At 43.0% G+C, this 21,107-nt stretch overlaps 1 protein-coding gene across 8 annotated transcripts in view; it reads right to left on the bottom strand.

Annotated features, from left to right (window-relative positions):
- Nucleotides 1–21,107, bottom strand: part of ELF1 (E74 like ETS transcription factor 1) — a 213,998-nt gene that overhangs the window by 100,829 nt on the left and 92,062 nt on the right. For 6 of the 8 annotated variants that reach the window (XM_077483159.1, XM_077483162.1, XM_077483161.1 and 3 more), the window contains one exon: nucleotides 3,827–3,882. The exons of the other annotated variants lie outside the window; for them this stretch is intronic. The gene's annotated coding sequence lies outside the window, so the exon portion shown is untranslated. The remainder of the gene's footprint in view (nucleotides 1–3,826; nucleotides 3,883–21,107) is intronic. 8 annotated transcript variants of the gene reach the window in all.

A 21,107-nucleotide genomic window follows, 5' to 3' on the forward strand; every position in this document is an offset into this window, starting at 1 on the left:
CCCATCAGTAGATAGGTCACCAGCCCGCACTTACCTCATCTATTGGGCAGTGCTTCCTCCGGTCGATGGCTTCCCATGCGTCTCCTCCTCTCCATCCTCCTCCTCATAGGCCAATCGGGTGTCAGCTCTCAGGACCTGCTTCCTGATTGGCCAGGGGGGAGAATCAGGAAGACAATAGCGAATATTCATTCGATATTGTCACACAACTGGGTGGGCTCGGGGCTCAGTGCTCTGCACCCCAGATCACCCTTTTTTTGAAGCAAATTAGAGCCTCTGGCTCTAATTGCGTGCTTCAAAACAATAAAAACCATTGGAATCCATGCATCTGGTGCCTCGCATGTAGATTAGGGGGCCAGATGCATGGATAGAGGCCCTGCATTATGGGCCACCACTGGTGAAATCAGAACTCTTGATTCGCATACTTGTTTCTGATTAGTGACTAAGGGTCCATTCACACCACGTGCAGTGTGTGACGGGAGTCACTTTGGGTGGGGAGGTGGTGGAACCCAATTAACCTTGGAGAGTTCTGGAATCTCTGTGGGGCTGCGTTGACAGGTTATTCAAGCACACTCCCACAGCAAGAAAAAGCAAAATGCCTTATCTTCAGTGTGGCCGATTCACGCCACTGCGCTGCGGTAGTGTGCAGGCAATGTGTGCTGAAAAAAGTACTGTGTGCAGTACTTTTATCCAATGCACCATGGGTCACTGCAGGCCAGCTGATAGAACTCTATGAAATGTGTGACATTTCAATAAAGTTTGTTAGAAAAAAAAAAAAAAAAAAAAAAAGGTGAACAGTGCGATGCGCCAGTATCAGTGCATCAACACTGTGCTGGTCTGGCTGGACTGCAATGCACAACAGCTGCTGCGTTGCAAGGCAGTGGCTAGTATCAATGAGCCCTAAAACCTTTGAAGCCATCACATCAGCATTATAGCCAGATAACTAGACTTTTCAGGTGGTCAGCAGTAGCTGCCGACATGTTTCTTTTAATAAAGGTTCGCTTTAGCTATTTCCGTAGGCCAGAGATGGCGAACCTTGGCACCCCAGATGTTTTGGAACTACATTTCCCATGATACTCCACTACACTGCAGAGTGCATGAGCATCATGGGAAATGTAGTTCCAAACATCTGGGGTGCCAAGGCTCGCCATCACTGCCCTAGGCTATGTGGGGTGGCACTGCAGACTTTATCTCACAGACACCTGCTTGTTTTGTATTGCCATAACTGATGTTTTGCCAATGTACAAAACTTTCCATGGAAGCCTTCACTAACAACTCATGCATAATCCACTATTTTCTTTGGACAGAAGCTAGTAAACTTTTTTTTTTTTTGTTGCCAGTCTGCCTTTCTCCTCATTGCGACACAATGGATGAACAGTCATAGGAGGCCCAGGCTGCAGCCAGTGGAGGAGATCCCCGGCTGACCTCAGGCACTCAGTGCTGGATATATGAGAGGGCGAGGGGGCAGCTGGCCCCAAGTTGTGTTATTTTTTTATTTTTTTTATCCTTTAGATGCTTTCCAGTGTATTTTTAAACCATATCCAGAACGCATGTCGAATAATTGCCATGTATTCCAATGGCTCTAGTTCACACCAGTGCAGGTGTTTTGTCAAATATGGCGACCCATCACATTTGGCTATCCGCTGGTCTGCGCATGCGCGATGCCACCATATGTGTTCCAACACTGTGGCGATCTGTGCTTGTGCAGAATTTTGTGCCCACACCCCTGAGTCCAGGTTCAAGCCCCACTATCCAAGTGGACATAGAGCTAGATTATAATTAAGCCGAGCGAAGCGAGGCCGTGCCCGAAGCGCGGCGAGCGAAGTGAGCCCGCGAGGGGTCCTGTATTGGAACGCATATGGCGGCGTCGTGCATGCGCACTCCAGTGGGTAGAAAAATGTGATGGGTAGCCAAATGAGACATGACACAGGCAGTTCTAGTGCTTTCAACAAAAGTAAAACGTGCTGCCTTTTTTTTTTAGCTTTGACTGTGTCAGTGCATCTAAATGCATGTAAACACACTGGAAAACACAAGAATAAAAAAAACACGTTTCAAAGATTTTTCAAGATTTAAAATAAGAAAAGAGAATAAAAGGCGCTTCAAAAATGCAATAAAAAACAACTCTAAATGCACATGCAAAAACGCATACAGAATGATGAAATCATGCAGTGAACCACCCCCTAATGTTGTTTGTTACTAATCAAGGAAGATGGCGTCATGTGCGTCATTGAATTTCCTGGATATGATCATTCCAAGATCAAAAAGCTTTATTGTGCACCCATAACAATCAGCTGAGAGCATTAATTATGGACCCCTCTGGGTAGCTGATGATTCAGTGTGTCCGGTACAATAGTGATGTGGAGGTCAGTGGGACAGACCACTGAGCACAGAAGGAGACCAAGAGATCAACACTCCAGGAAGTGTCAGTTTCTCATCCTACTTCAAAGGAAGATTTGCCCTCAGCGGTCGAAAGAGTATCCTCTTTTGCAGAGAGAGTTTTGTAGTCCTTTTTATTTACCCAATAAGATTACTTCAAGTCTGTAAACAGGCTTGATGGATGGCTTAGTGAATATGGTAGCCCAAAGAACCATGCTGAGCAATAACTTTTTTCTTACTATGCCTGTAAGGCAATAATTCTACATTGGAAGAAACCTTTGTCTCCTTCATTACAAGCCTGGAAGGGGACTAGTGAATGCTGCACTCCCAAGACCACATAGTTGAACTGAGGCTGCGTTTGAGCAAGTCTGGGGCTGATGGACCTCCTCAATTGAGAAGAATGGTTAGGCCTACATGGGTGTCTGCTGGGGTTGGGTACAGTATGGGTGGAGTTGGATGTCCTTTAAGCACATAAATGGCTAAATCTGCTTTCTGTTTTTGTACATTGGCTGCTATGTAGGCCCCCCCCATAATATGACCGTAACAGCTATCTTGCTTGGGGGCTACCCTATGTGGGGTTCAAATCGTTTTTTATATTACTGTTCTGAACATTTTTGCACTGTATGCTCTACTATTACCTCTGTTTGGAAGGTGGGCAGGACAGACTACTATCTCACGGAGAGAGGCGGGGGATGGGGAGTTTTCTATGGAGGCTGAGTGGTCCTGCATCATATGATCAGTGCTCTACTTCCCCTTTCTTTTTCTTTTTTTAACTACTGTTTTTTGTACTTGGTTTATTGCTTTTTGTATTGTTTCATGAACAAACCTCAATAAACAAAAAAAAATAAAAAATTCTGTATACAACGCATTTCTTAGGGCACAATTTAAAGCCATCATGCTAATAATGTGAAATGGAGACTAGAGCAAAATCTGGCTGGATAGAATACTGTACAATAGTGACTTTAATATATTTCATAACTATTGGGCTCAAAAATATAAATGTTTACTTTTTTTTTGTCCCGATCATAATGAGGAAAGAAAATATGTAGTAAAATAGAGACAGTCATTACCGACCCCTCCTTCTGAAAATGCTAGTTACCTGGCTCAAACGAATCACTAGGAAGAAGCTCCTGAATAAGAAATACTTACTTTTCATTGAGTTTTTGTGATCTAAATATTTGTACTAGATCAGTGACTTATACTGAGAAAATATTAAAGTCAGAAGGTTGCATTTTGAGAATTGCCTCAGCAATTTGAAGCCCCAAATTTTCCCACAAAAGGTTTACTTTTAAAATCGCTAGGCCAGGAAGGGGAAATCTCCTTAAAATGAGCAAAACGTGAAATATAAAACTCTAAAATTTCTTCACTGTATACATAAAAAAAAAAAAAAACAAACAGTCCAACACAGAGTATCTAAACATAAAAACAAATTAGTAATATAAATGCTGCTTACCAGTCCTCAATTGTGGTGGCTGCGTCCGTTTTCTTTTTTCAGGCTATGTACATTTTCTGCAAATACAGAAAATTGACATCTTGTGTAACTTTTTGTGTATTGAACTGAAAACTCAGCTTTCCAAGCTTCTACATAGCAACACCACTCTATGTAATTGAAACTGGGAAAGCAGGAGGTGTTTGTAGCGCAAATCAGGAGAGAGCGATCCTAAAATGCGGTGGCAGCGTTAGCTTTCTTTTCTTTTTCTTTTTTTTTACTATATATTAATGTGGTGATACTGCCAGTAACACACTTATGTCCTAGGATGACAATGCTCACTAAGGTCTCATTTACACTTGCGCTGTTCTCTAAATTGCGATCCACATTTAGACCGCTCTTCAAAGAGCATTTGACGGGCAATACAACACGTCCTCACCACCTATCAAGTGCTCTCTGAAGAGCAAAACAAATGTGGATCGCACTTTAGAGAACAACGCAAGTGTAAATGAGGCCTTAGTGAGCATTGTCACCCTAGGGCAGGAATGTGTTACTGGCAGGATCACCAGATTACAATTCAGTAAAAAAAAAAAAAAAAAAAAAAAAAAAAAAAACTTATACTATCACCACACCTATAGGACTGGTAAAATGTAGTAGATTACATTAATGATTTTGAGTTTGGATAAGAATTAAACATGGGTACTGCACAAAAAGAACATAGCACTTGCAGTATACTTGAATACATTTTGCATAGGGGTGGTAATGTCTCCAGTATTTCTGATAGGGACGCTACACTTCTCCAAGTGCTTATCAGGCTCTGGCAGAAAACATTGTGTGCCATGTGAGACACATGACCAGCAGCTCTTTACAAATGTAGTTATGGCAAAAGAGCCTGCAAAATGTGACCCATTTATTCATGAAAGCATTGTGTGCCTGCAGCTGAGACATCCAGAGACAGAAAAACACATGATTTATGGACTGCTGTGATTCTTCACAATCCTGAAACAGACAGGAATAAGTCTAGTCCCCATAGCGGTTAACAGGGAGACGCAAGACAGGATGCCATTGGCCAATAATAACGACATGCTTCCCCTACACTTACGCACTAGACTAGGTATTTTATTCACCCTTGCATCTTAAAGCAAAGGCGCCTCAAACTGTTATAAGTAGACATAGGGGTAGGTACCATCATCCCAAAATTGTATAGAGAAAGTGAGGGGAAGCTCGTATAAGGGCTACTCCAGATCTTACCCTTGAGCAGAGATAATGAAAGGGACTATTACGGTACCCATATACAGTGATCACAGATAATATAAAACATTTTATCAAATTTATTTCACACAAATTTGGGACAATACAGACAATATATACGGTACACCAAAAGCAAGACACTGATTATTACACATATCTTCAATTTAAAAAATATTAGGGTTTACAGAATTACAAAAGACGCCGCAATAAAGTGGGGACATGTTGTTGTGGGACTAGACGTTTTCCTCGACCGGTTTCACAGCTGTATGCCGCTTCCTCGGGAGGCGTCACCCATAACATCTATAAAAGAACAAGATCCTTACAATCAACACATCAACAATTCATTTTATGCCAACAATCACAAATTGATGTGGTATTACACCTGGAGTATTTATGTAGAACCATAGTGACTCACCCCGACAAGAAAAACCCTTTATGGCAAGAGGCGGCAACACTTGAGACACCCCACAATAGGGTGACCCCCTAGGGGTGGAAACGGGGGGCAGGTTTTTCCTCCGTCACACTTTTTCGGATCAGAGTGGGTCGGATGTCAGCAGACATGTCACCGCTGACATCTGATGCTCCATAGTGATCTATGGAGCATCCATTCAGGTCCGCCTAAAAAAACTGACAGGGGGACTTGAACAGATTGTTTGTGTGAAAGAGGTCTTAAAAAAAAAAAAAAAATAATAAATAAAAACAAGCAGCTTCAACACACATTCCAACTAAGGAAATGTACTGTGTATTTTGTGGATGCAGAAATAGCAGCTTTTTTTATTAAGCATGAGAGGAAAAAATAAATAAAAATGTATTTAAAATAGTGATGTGAACGTGATTAACAAAAAATATGTAAAAATATAAAAAATTGAATTGTGAAAAAAATAAATAAAAGGATGTGGAATTCCCTTCCACAGGCAGTGGTCTCAGCGGGGGACATTGATAGATTCAAGAAACTATTATGACGTGTACACACGACTGGACTTTCCGGCTTGTCCGACGTACCAAATACGACACAATGGCAGCTATTGGCTACTGGCTATTAAACTTTTTTTTATAGTCCCGTCGTATGTCATCACATTCAGAACAAATGGACTTTGGTCCGTTCATGTGTGGGCAAGTCCGTTCGGTCGGAACTCCAGCGGGAAGACCGTCGGACCTTTTCTGCCGGAAAGTCCAGTCGTGTGTACGTGACATTAGATAAGCACTTGAACGACCGCAACATATAGGAATATACAATGTAATACTGACATATAATCACACACATAGGTTGGACTTGTGTCTTTTTTCAACCTCACCTACTATATATAATATATATATATATATATATATATATATATATATATATATATATATATATATATATATATATATATATATATATATATATATATATATATATATATATATATATATATATATATACACACATATACACATATATCATTTTTTTGTTTTTTTACAGCTACTTCCAAGGACTCTCCCTGCCTAGGGATTACAAGGTTTCCCCCTCTCTTGAGAGCCGTGCGGTGTGTTGGGTGCTGCTCCCTTTTTTGTTTCAACTTAATTTGTGGTGCACAGACACTTCATTAATAGCCCATTTAGGCCTGGTTCACACCTATGCATTTTTTAGTGCATTTGCAGTTTTGTAGACTACAACACATCACAATGCACATAAATGCCTGAAAGAAAGAAGATAAAAGTGACCTCCAAGGATAAACGTGAATGGAAAAATGCACGTCAGCTGTATGTACACACATCAACTGCATATAAATGCGCATAAAAATGTGCATCAAATGCATGTACATGCATAATAATAATAATTGAATAGAAAACAATGTTTTTCAGTGTGTCATCCCTGCTAGGAGAACGGTTTTAAAACTTGTGGGTTTTCTATGAATAAAATTATTGGCTTTCTTATTAACACATCAAACATTCTACATTGAAAATCCCATTAAAAACACACATGCCATGTCTTTCCCATAAGACATCTCTGTCCAGTTTAATCTTTCGAAGGCTGGATATTTTGCAATGAAGCTTGCAGTCTTTGCAACATCTGTAATTGCTGGTGGTTCAACTGACAGGAAGCACAAACACAGATATGCAATACAAGCGACAAATATTTCCTGCCTTTCCGGCACCAGTTTTAATTCTTCACTAGATAAAATACAGTCATAGTACACAAAAAAAGAGGACAGGTAAATATAGACTGACTACAGACTACATCCTTTTTTAAAAGAACAAAATTGTTTATTTGTGACATAAATCATATTGATGTTATAAACTTTATAGAAGGACAGCTCTGTCTATAATGTATGTATCAGAAAATATGTCACTGGTGTCTTCTGACCCACATGTGTATAAACACAGGCTTGTGATTACTGGCTAAATTGTTAGCGCTTCTGCAATACAGCACTAGTGTCCTTGGTAGAGGTGCGCATCTTCACTGATTTCATGATTCGATTATCATGTCAACGATTCAATTCCACAATGCATCTTGATTACTGCCCATGTTTTGCATCAAAAAAACAAAAACAAATACAAGCAGTCAGAAGAACTAAATTTTTTTTTTTGTTCTTAAAAAAAAAAAAAAAAAAAAAAAACACAACACTTCCTGAGTGTAGCAAAGTCTAAACAGAGCAGACAACTTAAAGAGGAGCTCCAGGCTCCCCACAAAAGACTAATCCCCACAAAAGAATGGTCAAAGACTGCAGACATAGTACGGGACATGGACAGAGGCTGCAGACATAGTACGGGACATGGACAGAGGCTGCCGACATAGTACGGGACATGGACAGAGGCTGCAGACATAGTACGGGACATGGACAGAGGCTGCAGACATAGTACGGGACATGGACAGAGGCTGCAGACATAGTACGGGACATGGACAGAGGCTGCAGACATAGTACGGGACATGGACAGAGGCTGCAGACATAGTACGGGACATGGACAGAGGCTGCAGACATAGTACGGGACATGGTCAGAGGCTGCAGACATAGTACGGGACATGGTCAGAGGCTGCAGACATAGTACGGGACATGGTCAGAGGCTGCAGACATAGTACGGGACATGGTCAGAGGCTGCAGACATAGTACGGGACATGGTCAGAGGCTGCAGACATAGTACGGGACATGGACAGAGGCTGCAGACATAGTACGGGACATGGACAGAGGCTGCAGACATAGTACGGGACATGGACAGAGGCTGCAGACATAGTACGGGACATGGACAGAGGCTGCAGACATAGTACGGGACATGGACAGAGGCTGCAGACATAGTACGGGACATGGACAGAGGCTGCAGACATAGTACTGGACATGGACAGAGGCTGCAGACATAGTACGGGACATGGACAGAGGCTGCAGACATAGTACGGGACATGGACAGAGGCTGCAGACATAGTACGGGACATGGACAGAGGCTGCAGACATAGTACGGGACATGGACAGAGGCTGCAGACATAGTACGGGACATGGACAGAGGCTGCAGACATAGTACGGGACATGGACAGAGGCTGCAGACATAGTACGGGACATGGACAGAGGCTGCAGACATAGTACGGGACATGGACAGAGGCTGCAGACATAGTACGGGACATGGACAGAGGCTGCAGACATAGTACGGGACATGGACAGAGGCTGCAGACATAGTACGGGACATGGACAGAGGCTGCAGACATAGTACGGGACATGGACAGAGGCTGCAGACATAGTACGGGACATGGACAGAGGCTGCAGACATAGTACGGGACATGGACAGAGGCTGCAGACATAGTACGGGACATGGACAGAGGCTGCAGACATAGTACGGGACATGGTCAGAGGCTGCAGACATAGTACGGGACATGGTCAGAGGCTGCAGACATAGTACGGGACATGGTCAGAGGCTGCAGACATAGTACGGGACATGGTCAGAGGCTGCAGACATAGTACGGGACATGGTCAGAGGCTGCAGACATAGTACGGGAGATGGTCAGAGGCTGCAGACATAGTACGGGAGATGGTCAGAAGCTGCAGACATAGTACGGGAGATGGTCAGAGGCTGCAGACATAGTACGGGAGATGGTCAGAGGCTACAGACATAGTATGGGAGATGGTCAGAGGCTGCAGACATAGTATGGGAGATGGTCAGAGGCTGCAGACATAGTATGGGAGATGGTCAGAGGCTGTAGACATACTACGGGAGAAGGTCAGAGGCTGCAGACATACTACGGGAGAAGGTTAGAGGCTGCAGACATACTACAGGAGATGGTCAGTATGAAAATAATAATACCCTTTGGTATAACTTTAACAAATAACACTGTAATATTCATTAAAAAAAAGTACATATTCTCCTGGAAGTACAGTATATACACTGCAGAGGGGGAAAATATATGCAGCTAAAGGTAAATGTATTGCTATTGGGTAGATATACTATTATGTTATTTGCTGCCGGAGATAAATATGTTGCTGATAGAGAAACACAAAGCTAGATGAACTATGAAGCTGGTGGTTCTGCACCTACTTGCCATTGCTACCATATCCTTGGGTAAATGACAGTTATTATATAGCCATTGTTAAATAAAAAGAAAGAGACCCGTCGGAGGTTATTGTCCTTGAGAATGTGGGGGGAAAAAACTGTGCTAAAACAAAAATAGATAAAAAAGTTGCTAACAAAGTCTAGCGTGAATAGTGGAACAACAGTGTAGCGCTAATATGAACAATAAAAGTAGCAATGCATCTGCTTAAACACAATATATGTGTTAAAAAAAATTATGTGAAAGACAATCATAAATAGATGTGCATAGCACAGTGGACACAATAGGTGCGTGAATCCAATTGTGAATATAAACTTCAAATAGAAAGTGCAGAGTAAAGTCCACAGAGAACTGAAAGAACGCTCCTTCCTGTTATGGTGACACCAGACCAATGGGGGAAGAAAACAAGTTGTCTGTAGTCACTCTAAGCCAGCCTTTCTCAACCTTTTCAACACAGAGGAACCCTTGAAATAGTTCTCCGGTCTCAGGGAACCTCTGCTAAAAATTAGAAATCTACAACTCATGATACATTAGTGCAGGGGTCTCAAACTGGCGGCCCTCCAGCTGCTGCGAAACTACAAATCCCATCATGCCTCTGCCTGTGGGAGTCATGCTGGTAACTGTCAGCCTTGCAATGCCTCATGGGACTTGTAGTTTTGCAACAGCTGGAGGGCCGCCAGTTTGAGACCCCTGCATTAGTGTGATGGTCAGTGGGAAGAAAGGTCCTTACACGTGTGGTCATTGGGAAGAATTACCTCCTTACAGATAGTTAAAAAGACCAATGGTGTCAGTGGGAACTTATCTGAGAGGCAGAAATTGTCCAATGCTGAAGGAACCCCAAGCAACCTCTGGAGGAGCCCTAGGGTTACACGGAACACTGGTTGAGAATCCCTGCTCTAAGCAACCCATCAAGGGTAAGTAGATGGGCAGCTGAGGAGGACATCAGCAGCTACGTGGGAAAAGAGGGAGCGGTTAATGCCCCACAGCGACTCTTTCAAATCGCTCCTCTTGCTATGAGGAGAGGCAGGGCGTGGTGCCGGATGATTTCATCTGCCAATCGATTTACCCAAATGAGCAACGATGCTGGATCACGGACAGCTGGATCTTGATGCATCCATGCTACGATTATATTTAGCACCCCTAGTCCTCGGTTCTAATCCCTATCAGGACACTACCTGTGTGGAGTTTGCACGTTCTCCCTGAGCTTGTGTGGGTTTCCTCCGGGTATTCAAATGTCTTCTTTCAACATTCCAAAGACCTGCTTGTAGGATAATTTGCTTGTGTAAATTGGCCCTAGCAAGTGTGCGTATATGTATACATGTGAGATAGGGACCTTTGATTGTATATTTCTTGAGGTCAGGGATGGACGGTAATGTGCAATATGTACAGCACTACATTAAGTGTTTTGATCAGCAGGGGATCTGTGAGCTGATCCACTGCTGATTGGAGCAGAGCAGGCAGATGACAGATCCGTTTGCAATCACACATCCCATTTTAAAAACAGGGTGCTCAACATGTCACATATTCTGCTTCATGTTCTCCAAGTACTTCCCCAGAAAATCTACTTTGCTACAAACAGCTAAGTAATGCATTTGCCTTACATCGCAATGACGCAGCATGCTGTGTTTTTGACACTTGCATTGCTCTCCCTGGCATGGGAATTGAATAATTTCAGCACACAAACTGGTATATATGTACCAGGATAGCAGTTCCCAAGGGGGCATATGAGCACCATGAGATTATCTGCCGCCTTTCAAATTTAGCTGCCTAGCGACTGAACTCTACATTACTGTTCCCATCTATCCATATACAGTAAGTAGAATTCCCAACTGCCCACAATTATAATCAGGGAAGGCCAAATGTTATGCATCCTGATCATATATGCGCGTACACACGAGCAGAATGTCCGACAAAGTCTGACGGAAGCCTTTCATTGTATATTCCGATCCTGTGTATGCCTCATAGGACTTTTTTTCCCGAAAATTCTGAAGGACCTAGAAATAGGACATTTTCTAAATATTTCCGACGGAACCAATTCCTATCGGGAAAACCGCACGTCTGTATGCTGATCCAACGGACCAAAAACGGCACATGCTCTGAAGCAAGTACGAGACAAAAGATATTGGCTACTGGCTATTGAATTTCCTTTTTCTAGTCCCGTTGTACGTTTTGTACGTCACCGTGTTCTTAACGGTCGGACTTTGGTATGATTGTGTGTACGCAGGACAGTTTCAGCCGAATTCTGTCGGAAACACCTTCAGAGTTTGTTCCGACGGGAAAACTGGTCATGTGTACAGGGCATTACAGTTCCCTGACATGACAACTTTGAAACTTAAAAAAGTGATGGCAGCGAAAAGACCAAGTGGTCCATCAACTCAGTTGCGTTTATATTTTAGTGTACACTTTTTGTTTTGTTGTGTTTTTTTATCTGTTTGTGCGACCATGACATATTACTATAAGAGGGGATTGCGCAAACCTGAGGGTAAAGGTGATGGACTGGCCAAGCGTGTCTCCAGGCCTAAACTCTATTGAACATCTGTTGGGCATTCTCATAACAGAAGGTGGAGGAGCACAAGGTCTCTAACATCCACCAGCTCTGTGATGTCGTTATGAGGAGTGGAAGAGGACTCCAGTGGCAACCTGTGAAGCTTTGATGAACTCCATGCCCAAGAGGGTTAAGGTAGTGCTGGAAAATAATGGTGGCTCTAAAAAATATTGACACTTTGCCCAATTTGGACATTTTCACTTAGGGGTCTACTCACTTTTTTATCAGCGGTTTAGACATTAAAGTGGTTGTAAACCCTTACAAACCACTTTGACCTACAGGTAAGCCTAGATTAAGGCTTACCTGTAGGTCCAAGAAATATCTCCTAAACCTATACGTTTTAGGAGATATTTACCTGAAGACAGCCACCGCTGTCTACCGTTTGTGGTGCTGAAATCCCAACCCGACTCGGGATTACCGCTAGTTTATGTCTAGGGGGGCCGGGAAAATCACTTTCATTTACATGATCTTCCCCGCAGGCTCCTCTAAGCTGCAAGCCCAACCCCCTCAGATTCTTCTTTAAAGTGGATCCACAAACCAAAAATGCTATTTAATTTAGAAAAAATAATAATAATAAAAAATAGTAATATTTAAAGATAATTCCATCATCCATCCATGTATTCAGGCTTTATTTTTGTGAGAAATCACTTTGAAGAACACCCCCATTCATTTCTGGATGTGGCCACCTTGAGAAAACCCCATCATGAAGACTCCTGGGATGTATGACATGAAACTAGGAACTAACTGAAGAAATGTAAAAAAATAAATAGAAAGTGAGAGTGAAAGGAGAGTTTAATACAGGTATGCTATACTTTCTTATTTACTAATGCTAGCAGCAGGAAGATTAAAAATAATCAATGTTTGAGTAAAAAAGTTTTGGGTATTCATTGACATTAAGGGTATGAACATTAGGAGGCCATGAGCAGACTGATTCTTGTGTTTCCGATCTTGTTTTGTTCTTTCATTAGTCACTACTTTATTTTATATGACTAGAGGACTCATAAGATTCCATAACTTTTTATCTTGATGGGAGTTTAAATTGTGAAATATACCAGTATGGTAATAAGGACTAACTTCTTATGCAACACAGTTCTCTGTATGACTAATGATGGTTTTCCATGGTCTTTATATACCTAGTCATCATATCTTGTCCTGTTATGATATTTAGATGCATACCTTTAAATATAAAAAAATATATAAAAATTATGTTGATCAGCAGAGTGAAGTTCCACTTTAAGATCTCGAGGTCCAAGGTCTTCTAAAGTCCACAAGACCAAGTTCATAGCACTGGATGTGAGGACCCTGAGGGACAGTCTATATCCAGAGCATGGGGGAGCAGATGATCGGGAAAGTAAAACTGCCTCTCTGTCCCCTAGACGTAAATGAGCAGTTAACCCTTGCAATGCGGGGGCAGGGAGGATTTTTACCTTTCTCTGAGATGAACTTTAAATCAAGTACATATACATTAAATGAAAAGGACAATGCAGGTTCCATTGACTTCCACCTGTGTCTGCAAGACAGACTGATAGGATCACCAGCTGATAATAGCATAAGCTGTATAGACTCTGCATACATTTTACCAATACATGTACACCCACAGTACAATAGAATGAATCAAAGAAATATATTTTTTTTATTATTTGTTAGCAAGACATGCCTCCTCCTCATGTCCATACAAGTCATAAAGCAGTAGTTCAACTGCTCATCTAATGTCAATAGTGATTAATTGCAGAGTAGTGAATGGGGTCTTTTAGTAAACCTTTCCACATGATAACAAATTGGAACACTATCAACATGAATGTAAAAGCAGCCACCCTCAGGTGCCAGTGCCCAGACTTTGGGCATAGCCACTCTGACTGGCCTATGTTCTCTACTGAAATGACAGCGAGATCAAAGGCATTGTGCACACATCTGGCTTGAGCATCAACAGTAAACAATAGGATGTTTTTAAATGCCCACATAGAGTAGTTGTTTGGCATGGTGGCCATTTTAGTACAATGCCTGCTAGGGAGGTGGTTATAGTATTTAACAATTCTCAACAGTGAGGCCCAGTTTACACTGATGCAAATTCTGATGCGATTTTGATCCCTTCCGACCACGTAGATTCGCATGTCATCTGAAATAACATTGTTTTCAATGAAGACTCATGTGCGAGTTTGAGTTGGTGCGGTGTGAATTCAGCTCTATAGAATTTAATAGGACCAGATTGAAATCGCATTCCTGTGTTCACATCAATGTGAATCCAGCTCTTTCTCGTCTAAGGGTGGGTTGCAACACACACAAAACCCGCCCTTCAACACACTGAACCCGCCCTGCAACACATACAAAACACGCCCCGCAACAGCGAGGCATAATATGACAAGTACGTTCTCCTCTAATTTTGTTTAGATCATCGGATACTGCCTCTGCTGATCTGCGCATGTGCTGTGTGGATGTCATGCCAGCTCATCAACATATCAGCTGGAGTGAAGTTTGGTATTGCACATGAGCAGATCCATCAGAGGCATTTTTCGATAAAATACCAGTAATGAAACAAAACAAAACAAAAAAAAAAACAGCATGCCCCCCCCCCCCCCCCCTGGCAACACCACACCAAAATTAAGAGGAAAAAAAAAAAAAAGCGTATGAGGTCCATTATCCTTTAGTCTGGTATGGATTTTAAGGGGAACCCCACGGCAAAAAAAAAGAAAAAACGGCATAGGGTCTCCCCCAAAAGCCATACCAGACACTTATTCAAGCATGCAGCCAGACGGGCCAGGAAAGGGAGAGGTATGAGTTGAGCCACATGCCCTTAACTGAGGGGGGGGGGGGGTGCTTTTGGGTAGAGGGGGGCCCGAAAGCACCTTGTCCCACCATGTTTATGGCAAGAGCCTCTTCTTCACAACCACATTTAAAAAAAAATAAAGGACTTGTCAAAAACTGTGGGCCCCCTTCTTAAAGGGGGTTTCCAGATGCCGATAAGTCACTCCCGCACCCCCACAACCACCAGGCCAATGGGATAGCATGGGGACAAGGTGCTTTGGGGGCTCCCCTACCCCAATGTACCCCCATGTTGAGGGCTGGTAAGAGGGGGGGGGGGGGTAAAGCGGTTGGTCACCCTCCTCCCTTTCCTGGCCTACCAGGCTGCATGCTCAGATAAGGGCCTGGTACAGAATGGAGGGGGAGGCCCCCCTTTTTTTTTCCTGAATTTTTCCTTGCCGGCATTCTTTTGTTTACATTTCAGCTGTCAGTGGGGACACCCACTGACAGCTGATGAGTCACCGGTTTGGTAAGGACGCCGTGGCTCTGCTCCATAACAATTGGCTTGTGCACAGCTGCGAGTTCAATATTTTGCATTGGAACCGCACCTGACAAAAAACTGAAATCGCTGTGGAATTCACACCTAAATCATGGTCAAAATGCTACATACCAGTTACCAGTGCCAGTTGGTACAGATAAAAAAAGTGCATTTATTAATGTTACCGGCATAAAATGCTGATTTTAAAGAGTAGCTCATTTAGAAAAAAATAAAAGTCAGCAGCTACAAATACTGTAGCTACTGACTTTTAACCATTTGCTCACTGGACACTTACCTCCTTCCTGCCCAGGCCAATTTTCAGGTTTCCACGCCGTCACTCTTTGAATGACAATTGCGCAGTCATGCTACACTATACCGTATGAGATTTTTAGCATTTCTTTCACACAGCTTTCGTTTGTTGGTATTTAATCACCACAGTTTTTTTTTTGTTTTCTTTTTGCTAAACAAACAAAAAAAGACCAAAAATGTTAGAAAAAAAGTTTAATTGATGTGCGCTGATGAGGCTGCACTTATGAGGCTGCTCCGATAGGTGCCACTGGTTAGCAGTACTGATGGATGGCACTGGTTAGGAGCACTGGTTAGCAGCATGGTGACTGTGTGGGACCAATGTCCCCTTTACAGAAGTGAGCAATCGGCTTTATTTTTTTCTCCTCACACTGTCAGCATGGGGGGAAAAAAAGCAGATGACCAGTTTCTGTTTACATCATGTGATCAGCTGTCATTGCCTAACTGCCGATCACCAGAGCTAACAAGCGGAGCTTCTCCTTTTGTGTGGAGCTCCGCTTTAACTTGGTATCCTCCTGTCCACGCATAGTACTACTCTGGGGAAGTAGTAGCAAATACTGTAGGTAGGCTGCGGTATAGTATATTTTCTCACAAGGAATATGATGACAGAAAACCGAAGATCAATGACCTCTGAACAATTAGTATATAAAAAAGACAGACACAGTCACACAGTGCCTAGCCTGTTCAGAGCCCATCTAAAGTATAAAGTAAGCCATACACTGTTTGTTATTTTCTTGTTCAGCAAACAGGCTGAAGGAAAAAAAAAAGACAAACAAATTCCTGCACCCAAATGAGGTAGGTGAAAGCAGGAGTGGGACAAAAAGGCAGGCAGGAGGGACGGCTGCCCTGGGTGCAATGATTTATTGTAGGGATGGGGACGCCCTGACCCTAACACTAACCCTAAAGGGGAAGATGGGGCGTAGTTTGCCATTTTTTTGCCCTGGGCGCTGGATGGTCTTGCCCTAGCACTGGGTGAAGATATCCCCCCTGCCAGGACATTGTATTCTGACAGCAGTACACTGATCAGTGGCTGCAGCTGCTTATCTTTGCAGTTTTATTGAGTTTGTAGGTATAGGTAGTACAAAACAGAGCTGTGTGGCTCAAAGGGTATGCAATTCTAAAAAAACAAGCAAGCAACAGCTTATTGAAACAGCTTATTGCAATAGGCACTCAGGTCAAACTATAGGTGAATTGAATGTAAGAATAAAATGTCCACATTTTAGAAGCTTCCCTCAGAATAGCAATACTCGCTCCAGATTTCCCAGGATCATCTCTCACCCACTAAAACAGGGGGTACCTCAATACCAAGAGGGCATCCCCGATCAACCACTTACAACCCAATCAACTGGAAAGCGAAATCTCCGATCAGGTGTTGGTAGAGGGCAGATTAATCCAAATATCCCAAACTTTAGAGAATTTCTTGGTGCAGCCTCTAGATTTATATGTAAATTTAGAAAGAGTGTTTACAGAAGTTCAAAGTGAGGGCCGAAGGAGACTTCCACTTTAGAACTATGGCTTTCCTAGCACAATATTGAAGCAAACCTAATAACACTGCCAGCTCTAGTAGGAGGGGGGTGAGCCAGGGCCAAACTTGCAGAACTGGGATAGAAGTGAGCGTAAAAACGAAGCGTGAGTTGTCCCCAGAAAGCCTGGACCAGCCAAGCTGCAGCTGCTTATCAAGAACATTTTTTTAACATGTCCCTTCAACAGAAGTCGATCAAACGTGTTAAATTGGGTGGTCAGAAATCAGTATCAGAATCTATATAAAATATGGCACCAACATCCCGTGTAGATAAAGGAGAACATTTGGAAGATATGGGACTTTAAAAGGTGCAAAGTATTGAAACAATATGTAAAAAAATATATATCTATATATTGTATTAAATGAACAAGGTCATAAAAAAATACATACAATATAATCATAGCCATAGATGTGTGCAAGGCATCCTATTAATGACAATGATTTACTGTGGTCACGTTCATGTTTTTTCGACATGTTTCACCGTATGGCTTCTTCAGGAAAGAACGTGGTGGTTTGTTTATTTAGATATAAGAACCTATAAACCGACAACTCATGATGTGAGTGTGAGGGCCAGTGCAGATTTAAAAAATAAATGATGAATAAGATCCAGCAACATGCTGCACCCACATAACCATAAGGCTGGAGTCACACCTATGCACTTTTAGTGCTTTTTGCATTTTCCAAATTTGCACCACAGTCCATTTAACATGGTATCCTATGGGACACGTTCTGTGAATCCAGCCTAAACCACCCAAAGCTGCCAGGTCACCCGTAGGGAAGGGTGAGAAAATGATATAATGTCAGATATTCACAGGTAACATGAAATCAGGTATATCTGCAAAAGGTGAATTATAGACTGGGAGCCTCAAAAGGCGACAGGAATTGTACCACAAAAAGAAAGATCATTTCACAGCTTTCAATTGTGGGTTATAAAAACCCATCCAGTCCATAAGTTAGGACATATGTTCCAACCAGAGAAACAGGGGGAAATAAGAAGGGCCCCCAATCACCAAACGATGCCTGTGTATATTTAAGATAATCTATTTTCCTGTGGAGCTTGATGTGAGGCTCCCCGGGATCCCAACTCAAGAAGTTGATCAAACATTCGACCTCCACCGAGGACCGCCACGCATTGATTAAAAATTCATCCAGTCTCCACCGAAGTGGCTGAATCGATAAGTGTGTTAGGGTCCTGGTGTTGAAGCCCGACTTGTAGGAGGAGACCTCTCTTACAACGCTGGTTCAGGAGCCGCTGGAATGGGAACAGCGGTCTCGAGAGCACAGTGGGTAGGAGTGCCTGCTGGATAGGGCCGCTGGGACTGATAGCAGAGCAGAGATTCCTCTGGAAGGCTGAGCGACTTGAGGTTGCTAGAAGGCTGAGAAATGCAAGTAGCAGCTACAGAAGCCGAGGACTGAACAGGCAGCAGGCTGGAGCAGGGTCAGACGGTCCGGGTCAGTAGGCAAGCAGACAGGTGGTAACAGTAGACAAAAGAGGAGTCGGTAGAACTGGCAGAGGTCGGCAACGGAATCACAGGCAGGAGAGGTAGCGAGGTCAGGCAGGCCGGGTCGGGTTTGGAGAAGGCAGAGAAGTCAAGCGAAGCCGGGTCGGTAGCGGTAGCAGGTAATCAGGTTCAGGATCAGGTATTCAGGTACACAGGAGCTGAGACGAAACAGCGCCGCACCAGCGCACTTGGAGAACCTTTAAGTGTTCAGTGGCGGCAAGTAGCGCACGCACACCACTCACGACCACGCAGACGAGCGCGCACACGAACGCCCACACGAACGTGCACACTAACGCATAAACGAACGCGTACGCAAACGCGCAGGAAACACGCGCCGACGCCTGTGTGCATGCAGCTGTGCCCGTCCATCGCTGGTAAGTTCCTGACAAAGTGTTCAATTATAATCTATAGTCAGCATCAGTGGCCTGTCAGTCTTGTGAGGATCATAGTCAGGCCAGCCAATGGATAGCCACTTGGATCTACATCTGAGGCTTCCTTCCCATATTAGTTTGCTGAACAGGGTGAGTGGAGAGGACATATGAAGCTTCAGGCCCCAAACTGCACTGACCCTTTAAGGCAACCAAATCAGCACTTGTGAAAGACATTTTCACTGCTGCCAGTATTTTTAAATCATTTTCGGAGATGCTTGACTGGCGATTCTGTGTAACCCAGCCAACTATGTGCAGTTGTGTCCCATAGGATCACAGACCGCTACATTTCTCATTACATCACGTCTCATGAATTGACCAATAAATTGCTTTTTTGCACTGAAACACACATATACAAACCTAACTATAATAACTTAAAGTGGTTCCAAAGGCAGAAGTTTTTTTACCTTAATGCATTCTCTACATTAAAGCGGAGTGCCACCCAAAAAGGGAACTTCCGCTTTTTGGATTCCCCCCTCTGGTATTACATTTGGCACCTTTCTGGGGGGGGGGGGGGGGGGACTACCTCTATAATCCAGGTATTTGCTTCCACGTCTGGGCATATATCGCCGTAGTATCCGTGGCTATCTACATCATGTCCAGCCCCTTCTCCGCCCCCCCCCCCCCCCCGCTGTCTTCTGGGAGACACAGAGGTCCCAAAAGACAGCAGGGACCAGTGAGATTGCACAGCGCAACTTGCGCATGTGCAGTAGGGAACCAGGCTATCAAGCCGCAAGGCTTCACTTCCTGATTCCCTTAATGAAGATGCCAGTGCCTCCATCCGGGAGCCGAGGGACAGATCTACTTCGGGGAAGGACATCGCGGGCACCCTGGGCAGGTAAGGGTCCATATATTAAAAGTCAGCAGCTGCAGTATTTGTAACTGCTGACTTTTATTCATCTTTTTTTCTTTCTTTTTGCTTTAAGGTAAAAAAACCTTCATGCGTCTGTGCCTCTCCCCTCTCCCTAATCACTTACCCGACACCACTTTCACTCCAGTACTGTCCCCACTGACAGCCCCGCTCTGCTCTCTTCCAGAATTTATGGTCTTTACTGAGAGCAGTGGGGGCCATTATCATGTCAGGGCCTTCAGTATGGTGAACAGGGAAGTAGTTACACCACCAAATCCGTGCCAGCAATGCAGACATACAGGGGTGCCTTGACACTATCACATACCCATCAGGGTTTACTTCCTCTTTAAATAGTCACAGTCTATGGGCCTCAATGTCCATGTGAATGAGGCCTTACAAGCTTTGAGATATATAAATAATTTTTTTATTTTATTTTTTACATTGAATGGACCTTCAATTTTATATCTAAAAAAAAAAAAAAAAATGGAATAAAAAAAATATTTTCTCACTAAATCCACCTAATGATACGGTCTTAATAAGCTGCACCAAAGGAAGCACCTGCATCTTTTCAAGAATCGCACAGCGCCATGTTACATTAATGTGAATCAGTACCATAGAGAATAATGGGATTTCCATTGTCCTGCATTGCAGACTGATGGCAAACGCAGTAGAAATCGCATTATGAATGGGATCATAAAAAACTTTGTAAAGCAGTAAACCGATTGCTATTCACTGTGTGAGCGGGGAACTGTGCATTTAGAACATTTCCACCAGGTGTCCTGTAAACATTATAATAGCAAAATTCTATCTTTTCTATGGCCAGATTCCCAAAATAACACAAAAAAAATAACATAATGTGAAATACTTTTACATTTTGAAACAATGCAGACTGAGAAAAATCCATCATTAGATAAAATACCGGGGGAGGACAAAGGCCTAAATATAAAATTGTGTACACAGGCAGTTTTCAAACCCCATGACTAAGATGCCAAGAACTGTATTTTTTGCTAGATTACAATTTTGTTTACAGAACTATGCTTTCCCTTGTCTGAGTAATAAAAAAACGCTGTTAATATGCTTTACAGCATTCTGACCGACCTTGGAATTTAAA

Source organism: Lithobates pipiens, unplaced genomic scaffold, assembly GCF_037356315.1.
Source record: "Lithobates pipiens isolate NorthernLeopardFrog02 unplaced genomic scaffold, aLitPip1_a1.2 Scaffold_16, whole genome shotgun sequence".
Classification (NCBI taxonomy): domain Eukaryota; kingdom Metazoa; phylum Chordata; class Amphibia; order Anura; family Ranidae; genus Lithobates; species Lithobates pipiens.